This window comes from Phoxinus phoxinus, assembly GCF_949152265.1.
Source record: "Phoxinus phoxinus genome assembly, chromosome: 15".
Lineage (NCBI taxonomy): Eukaryota > Metazoa > Chordata > Actinopteri > Cypriniformes > Leuciscidae > Phoxinus > Phoxinus phoxinus.
The window spans coordinates 4,792,426-4,802,036 of NC_136890.1; positions in this window are offsets into that span (position 1 = coordinate 4,792,426).

Consider the following 9,611-nt stretch of genomic DNA (forward strand, 5'->3'; position numbering starts at 1 on the left):
ACTACGATACTTCTGACTCTCTTTAGGCACAAGTAGACTGCCTATGGCTGTTTGGCCGGAAGCTGGAATTTTACTTTGTAACATGTTAAATATGAATATTTTTCTTAAACAAACTCATCGCTTGGCTTCAGAAGGCCTTTATTAACCCCCCGGAGCCGTGTGGAGCACTTTTATCATGGAGGGATGCACTTTTATGGACAGCCATTCACTGCCATTATAAAGCTTGGAAGAGCCAGGACATTTTTTAATACAACTCTGATTATATTCGTCTGAAAGAAGAAAGTCCTATACACCTAGGATGGCTTGAGGGTGAGTAAATCATGGGCTTATTTAGATTTTTGGGTGAACTATCCCTTTAACTAAAAAAAGACATGTTAATACGCACTACTACTAATAAACACTACTACTAATACTAATAATGATTATTACCCATTTGGGCCTTCAAAGCTAAATGAAGATTTACCATATGCATTGCAATGAATATGTTGTTGTATGTTACTCTTAATAGGATGTACATTGTTCAGCAGTTTCATATAAAAAAAAGTGAAATTATATTTTTAGACAGATGACTCCCTGATTCATCATCATAACATGAAAATGTCTGTAGGTACGAATATAATGTGTTACCAAGAAAAAATAACATTTTCATCACTCAGTTGAGCTTGACTGTTAAGGCTTTGCTTTTCTATGCAGATTATTATCTGAAAATATTGAATTATTATTTGGGAACAATAATTACTAATTGGCATGTCACTATAAAACATCTGCTGTCATCAGCATGTATTGCAATAACTGACTGTGGTGGAAATGTAATTTATGATGCGACAAAATAAAGTTGAAATATCTGTTTGTCTTGCACATGAACAACTTCTTTATCAGCTTGCAGTGATTCATATTGTTATTGAATGCAGACTCTCTGGTTGTTACCTTGCCTTTATCACAGTGGCTGTCTGATTATAAGTGTGCTGTGAAATGTGTCAATATAGCTGAAAAACAATCAAAATGAAATGTAATATACTGTATAGTGGAAAATACAAACTTCAAAATGGTAAGTAACAGCAAATATTTGTCTCTGACCTTGTTTCCATCCTTTCACCCTTTCTGTCTTTTTTTGTCCATAGCCTCCAAAGAAGAAGGGTTTTCCTTTCCTGCTTCCTCTGTCTATCTCCATCCAGATGCCAATAGTGACTGGACATCTTCTATGGGACAGTCAGCTGGTGCCTGCAGGGGGCAGTGTGGGATTTACATAGAAATCTAAACATTTAGTGAACTCTAATCCTATTCAAAAGTCCTCAAAAATGTATGCAGTGCATAAAGTATTTCTTGATAAAAGAAAGATAAGTATAGGCCTATACTATAGTATAGGCTGTAGATTATATAATTATAAATTGTTGATTGATTTGAAAAAATGCTCCTAAATTAAACTGTGCATTCTATCAAACTCAAGGACCAAACTGCATGAAATATGCATGAATATGAGCGTGAATGGTGCTTGCTTTATTGTCTCCTTGTGAAGTATATGCCTATTGTAGCTGATTGTTTATGACTGTATGCATCTAACGATTTTGTTACATTTAAAAAAAAATGTTCCACCAATTATCTAATTCTATCTAATCTCCAACTTTATCTAAAATGAGGACAACATTTATGTGGGTTTCTGCGTATTAGCCTTTTTTGGAGTTTTACTCATAAACTAATAAACAGACAAATACTGGCTATATTTTATCTACCCGGTAAGTTGATGGTATAGGTTCCTATACACGCTTTATACAAGATATGTATTACAATATATATTAAAAATATAAAAAAATAAATGTATAGCTACTTTTAAATAAATACTTTTGTAAATAAATACTTTTTTTCGTTTTTATCATCATCAAATTTCAATGTTTCCATGAAAAGGTGTAGGCTACTAACGTCGATTTTGACAGCATCAGTAATCAAATTATTTCTGTAAATTAACAGCAACAACAATATAGTAGGCCTATCAGTAGGCTATTAATAATAATAATAATAAAATAACAATAATATCTAATATTTTCGCCAACTTATCTGACAGTTGAGAATGCCGATCCGATATTCCGGCTTACAGTGCGTCTTAAAACAGGTGGCTCATTCGTTATATGTATCAAATCATTTTAATATTAAATTAAATTGTAATTTTGTCTTAAACGTGTTTACCTTTAAATAATAGTTTATTTAAACAAGCGCGCGCTTGGAATGTTTGACGTCTCAATGCGATGACGCCATAACAACACACATTTTCTGCAGACTTTTACAGCGGTCTCTGTTTGCGCGGTCTCTTTACTCGCGATTCGCGATGACATCTACCAAACTGCCGGATAAAATCAGGTGGTCCGATGTCAGTAAGCAGAGGAATCGCCTCGACAAAATAATATGGCCCATTGCTCCTGATGGCTATATCCCTAACTCTGTCGTCAGGAGTTTGGCGCCCTTTCCTATGTTCAGCAGGCATGGCCACTGTGCCGACAAGGGGCTCCGTGTAAAGGCACAAGTAGAGGAAGACAGAACTGTCATCTTGAAAAAACAGTTCAACTATTTGCTCAGGAAGCATTTTTCTCCCAAAGAAAAGCAACAGAACATTGAACATCACAAAGGCGGTTCAGAAAATGGCCTACGAAGTGTGTCTGAGGAGACAACCGATAATACAAGAGCGAGCTCAGAACCACTTCAAAGTGATGTGTCTGTGGAGACAAAGACAGAGGCCAAGGTTACACCACTTCGAAGAGCTGTACCCCAGAGACAATGCTTGCTTCAGAATAGACAAAAGTTCCTACAGCAAAATGCTTCTTCTGTAGACAAACTCCAGACGAATGCTTCAGACAAACTCCAGACGAATGCTTCTTCCATTGAGGAACTTCATACAAATGCTTCTTCTGTAGACAAACTCCAGACGAATGCTTCTTCTGTTGAGGAACTTCGAACAAATGCTTCTTCTGTTGAGGAACTTCGAACGAATGCTTCTTCTGTAGACGAGCTAAAGAACAAGGAAGATGTTGACTTCACTCATCCTCCAGAAATTGTGCCTCAGAGCCTCAGTGCGATGAGCGATGCTTTTCCCACAAAGCAGGCAAAGAAAGGTCAAAAGGCCAGCTTTAATCTCCCAGAAGGTTTGTCTCTGAGCCCAATGTTGCAGCAGGAGAAAGATGAGGTTCAGCTGGAGAAAGATTGGTTGAAGCAGGAGATAGCTTCTTCCATTAAGGAGCCAAAGAAAAGCTTTCAGGACAGTATAGACAAAAGTAGACATGTGGCAGGAATTGGGGATCCGAACCATCAGAACATGCGTCAGAAGAGTTTCTCCTTGAAGAAATTGAAGTCGTTTGTGCCACCCCTTCTCCCGATGGGTGACAGAAGGCCTGATTCTGTCCTCATGTACCTTTATAAAAGATCAAAAGCATAATCTTCACCTTCTGATGGGGTCCAAAAGAGGCTTGGACCACAATTAGAACATACAAAAACTAAAATAAATGTTATCACTCGATTGAATGGGCGTTATCAGTGGTTAACAGCTCATAGATATGGGCCAGAAGGCTGTTATCATCCATCCACATGGTTAATCACTGATACAAATACAAGAGAAGACTCCAGATCCAATCCCAGAGGAATCCCTGAACCAGAATATTTTTAGGTAAGACCATTTAAGTGATAAAACCGAGCATTTAAACTGTAATTCATTAGTCAATAAGGGAAAACAATGCATCAAATGTGTTTTAATATACGTGACATGAGTGTTGACATGATGAGATAACCATTTGGCAATTGTGTTTGTTAACATTATATGAGCCATTCCACGAAAGGGTGACATTTATGTCCCCAGCCCAGGACATTATATGTATAAAATTGCATGAAAATTAACTCTAAAATACATTTTATTATTAAGCAAAATGTCCTGCACATTAGGCTAACTATAAATTTAAAATGTATAATTAAAAACATTAATAAAAACTGCATAGAACACTAAAAAATAGCATTTTCTATGAAAAATAGCACACAGAAATCTTATGCACACAGTCATGTACACACTCACACACACACACGCGCGCGCGCACACACACACACACACACACACACACACACACACACACACACACACAACACACCACACACACATATTCATCAACACTCATTCCTGTTACCAAGTGTTCATTCCTGTTACAATTTCTTTTATTTTTCAAAAAAAATAAAAGTTTAAACCACTGTTCATTTATACAATTTACACACATCATGTATACAATTGTTTAATAAATTAATTATAAAAAAAATATATAAACTTGAGGCTTCGGTCTTCTTTAAAATGAAAAATGTCTGTGTTTTTTATTAAAATACACCTTGCCTTAATATACAGTATAGTGATTTTTGTCATAAATATAAATTATTTGAACATATATAACCAGCAAATTCTTTAAAATAAACACTTTCTTGTGGGGAAAACAACAGAATTCATAGACATGCTTTTTAAATTGCACATGAGTTTCGGTAACAGGACTGAGAAAACATGCGTCCATCTTCTGCTTAGAAACCTTGTAAAAAATGTTTTAAAGTTGCCTGAGATTGACCAATACACATTTTGAGTAGTTAAATATAAGTAGTATTAGATTCAGTGTTGAAGAAAGATAAAAAATAAAGCTTAATTTTGAAGAGTTACAACAAGCAAATGTCAAATGACTTGAAAAATAAAACCCAAAGGCACAGGTCTGCCTGTCTGTCTGCTTAGCTGTCTGTCTGTGTGTCTGTCTGTCTGTCTGTCTGTCTGTGTGTCTGCCTGTCTGTCTGTCTGTCTATCTGCCTGTCTGTCTGTCTATCTGTCTGTCTGTCTGTCTGCCTGTCTGCCTGTGTGACATTAATATCTCTTTACCTAACTTTTTTGTCTCCCTTTACAGCATCAATTTCCAGCGGTTGTATTACTTCCATGCTCTTTGTTGTGTCTCTTTACATATGTCTTGTTGAACAATCCAAAATTTGGTTTTACAAATCTGTCTTGTGCAAGTTTCTCTCTGTTCATGTAGGTTGAAGATGGCCCAGAGGTAGCTTACAGTTGCTAATCTAGAAGCATTAGGCAAGTGTGTCTGAGAACGATGGTATGATCTGCAACACTGATTTTACTGATTTATTACTGACTAGCTTTTTCTTTCTTTGTTCTTATTCAACAAGAGTGAACTCCCATTAAAGGGGAACTTGGCAACTCTAGCCATTTCTTAGCTGATTCTCACTTTTGTTGTCGCATGTTTTCTCAATCATAGATATACATAATAAAAGCTAGATGTCTCGTCCGCGCTGCTGGCCAATGGAGGTCGACCTGGCGGGCCATCTTGTCACAGTCAGCTCGCTCACTTGTAACATTGTTTTAATGGTGCATGTACTTTTTAAATAACCATAACTTGCTAAATTTTCTACCGATTTTCAAACGGGTTGGTTTGTTATAAATGTCAGAGATGTAGTTATGACACTGCATACTTATGAATAATTATAATATTATATATTTAAACATGTTCAAGTATCCAGAATTATAGCCACGTTAATAACGTTTGTAAGAAACCAAACCGTTTGTAAATCCGTCAAGATTTCAGCGAGATAAGAGTATTTGTGTTCGTGCAGATCACTCACCTTACATCCGGAACCACAGAGCCCGCCAGAATGCTTGCCTGTGACAAGATGGCCACCAGTGATGACGTTAGAAGGTGTTTCTCAATGTCAAGGATACTTCCTTGGCAGGACGCGTCCTTCCAAGTCATTTCCTTCAGAGGCTAGGCGAGGATCCTCTTTAGGATTCGAGAGAACACGTAAATGGAACATTCTAGCAAGTGCACGTTGCGTCCGTTAGTGAAACCACGCGAAGCGGAGTGGTCTTGAATAAACCTAAAAGGGTTGTATTCGCTGTAAAAACTGGCTCGCTATAACATTATCCCGCTTATTACATGGCTGCCTACCTAACAAAATAAATCAATAATAATAAATAAATAATTTGAGACAAAATATTGATTTAAAAAGGAGTTTATTGATTTAAAAATGATTGTATTGCCTGGGTGAACAGAACTGCGTCCATAGCAACATTCTAGCTGTTAAAACACATGCAATGGTAAAATATGTGAAATGCCGGTGACGGCAAACAAGCTAACAATTGTTAAAATGACAGGTTAGCCATAACGTAATTTGTAATATCAATACGGTAGTAATTTGTACTGGCATTTAAACGTTAAACTTTACTTATATGACGATTATAACAAATGTATGGTAACGTAAATATACTTAGGCTACATTTAAAAGCATATTGCCCCGTTATTGCTCCGACTCCGCTAACGTCCAACATTTTGTATTTTTTTTTAAACAAGATGGCAAAGCTGCGCGCATAGCATTGTGGGCGATTTGAGAGCGCGAAGAGCGCGAAGTCTACACATATGCACACTTTCCTGTGTATGGGATATTTTCCGAACGAAGGACTCCGCCCTTGGTTGAAATTCTGAGGATCCTCGACATTGGAACAGTCCTTCGACGGATGTCGATGACGTAGCATCCTCGAAATTCCGGCTTCCGAGGATCCTTCCTTGACATTGAGAAACGGCTTCAGACTCCACCGTAAGACATCTAGCCTTTATTATGTATATCTATGTTCTCAACGAGCTCCCGCTACAGTTGTGGGGCGTATATTTCACAACACTGTCGTAAAAAAACTCTCTTGCGGCACCCTCCTCCCCCTCATGTGCATTTGTTATTACTAGTGCAAAATGCCCGTGCAAAATCAGTTTTTGTGTGTGTTTTTAGTAATTGTTGGTTTAGTGTGTTTGAGTGCTCATTGTTACAATTACACAGCAAAAGTGCAGTGACATTTTTATTTGTGTATGGTAGAAAGCAAATACTGATACTGACACAATGACATAAAATAAATGTGGAAAATTGAACTACACGATTCAGGGAGCGGCTACACAGTGAACCGGGCCGGATCCAGATCAGACGGTGGACCTGCGCCTGGACATGACCACAACGCATCCCTGAAGTGCCAGCCTCATCAGCCTGTGAACGCCTCATCGACACGACAGCCATCCTCAACAAACTCAACAAACTCGTCTCCAAACCGGTGTGACTCCGACCTCCAACCAGATGGAACTGGATAATATTGTGAATGTTCTGATCCAATCTGACTTCTGACCTGTAATGCTGCCAGAATCATAATCATACACTGTTCGCTCATTGGCCAGAGGAGAACTGGCCCCCGACTGAGCCTGGTTTCTAATTGTATATACAATTAGAAAACACTGTTCCAGAACAGTACAACCCAAATATTTGACTGTGTGTTTGTTTGACTACGTCTTTGTCGTTTCTACAATAACAAATGCAAACATACCAATCTGATACATTCTGGTCCTGTTGCGCTGGCAACGTTGATCGATCAGCTTGGTCATCTGCATCATCCAGATCAGATCATCAAATAAATGCATTAAAATAGTATTGTTATAAATAATCATATTTTATGGCAATACATGAGAGCACAGTTAAAGGGCACCTATTATGACATTTAAAATGTTCCTAATGTTGTTTAGGGAGTCCCCAACAACAGTTTTACATGCATGCAATGACAAAAAACACTTTTGTTGTCGTATAATATGCATTTATTTTTACCTGATTTGCTCACCAACTCCCAAATGAATCGTTCAACGACTCGTTTTTCAAACCCCTCCTTTGCGCGACGCTAATCTGCGATTGGTCAGATGACCCAGCAGTGTTTACAGAGATAATACTTATTTTTAACACGGAGTACAATGATGCTTTTATCAATTCAATTGTGTTATAATAATGATTATAGTCCACTGCTTTGTAGTTTGTAGTTAAAAAATAAAAATAAGATGAAGAATTTAATGTTATGTTAGCGAGCATATCCCAGAGTTCATATGGTAAAAGCACAATCAGTCTTTGTTTGCGTTAGCCCGATGCATAAACATAACGTTTTTACAATTAAAAAAAAAAAAAAAATGCAGGTAACTTACTACGAGGTATTACTCTATTCTTTAAGACAACTCCGAAAACAACGACAAACACTTCACATATCTCAATACAATTGCCATTGAAGACCTAGAAGCTAAACGGTGCTTACACAACAAACTAAATAATTATTAAGCATGCTACATAAAACATAAAAGCAACAATTATTAATAACACTTACAGGTTGTGATACGGAGGAGGAAGCTGATGCAAATACACTTGGAACTGAACCTTCCTTCAATATCAGCCGGCTCGCGAATCCCAGTTTGATTGCATTTAAAAAGCAATCGTCTTCAAAATGGCGCGAACAAAGCACAAGGCTCGGACTATACTTCTGTGGTAGTTATATGAATTGTAGCCACTTAGTCTTCAAATGCTCCTCTTTGGGCAGATGAAAAAAGTTTGCTTTTGAGCCGCACTTCAGAACACAGCGTCTCGTCGCCATGATGTTTCCCTGCTGGCCTTGGAGCGCAATAAGTGGGCGTATCGTATTCAAATAACTTCACAAGTTGACGTCATCTAGTCAGAGAAAAAGCTTCGGTCTTCTAACATTCATAAAAATGACTCAGAGTCGACTCTCACTTTTGAAAGACAATAACTTTATATACGGTGCACTTTCATATTTCAAACTTTGCAGGATGTTTTTGTTCACTTAGATCTATGTTACACACTACATGAAAGGTCAATTTCAAAATTCCATAATAGGTGCCCTTTAATGACCTCAGAATAATCTGTGCATATAGCTTATTTCCAGATGTGACGAAGCACATAGGCTACATCGACATTGTTATTGAAACAGTGCTGGCTCAAACAATATAATTTATTATTGTCTAAATAGAATTTGTATTGGTTGAAATACATAAAGTAGTTACTTAGAAAATATAGGATCTTCATTATAAAATATTAATGAAAAAAGCAATGGACAAATTGTGGATCAGCCCCACAAAATATTTTTTTGTGGACTTTTGTGGAAAAGTTTTAGAACAAAACAAAATCATTCAAATTTTAACAAAATAAAATAAAAATTATGAAATATTAAATAAATAGATTAAATAATAGGCTGAAACTAGGTAAGTCTCAAATTAAAGGGTTGGTTCACCTAAAAAGCAAGACTTTCGTTCATCTTTGGGACACACACAAATAAAGAACTTTTTGATGAAATCTGAGAGCTTTCCGTCCATCCATTGACAGCTACGCAACTACTTTGATGCATCGCAGTTTAGTCCACATTTTCTGTAGAGACTAGATCCCTTTATATGATGAACAGATTAGAGTTGTCAAAAAGTACCGACTTGACTATACATTTTTAAATTGTGATGTTTTGAGCACTGTTGTGTTCACGCGCTCATCTGATCTGTGATTGGCTACAATGACCAAGGCATGGGCGTGTTTGAAAGTGTTTTAAAAAACGGGAGTGGGTTTGAAAGCACAAGCAGTAGGCCTAGTCTTTATCTGTGTAAGCGCTCGGTGAAGAGCGTCATTATTTACGCATATTCAACCTGTTTTTGAAGCGATGTGAAGTCATTGTAGCCAATCACAGACATATCCAATGAGCGTGAGTACAATGGCCAATCAGAGGTGTTTACGATTCCGTCCAAAAGCGCTCAAAGCCACAT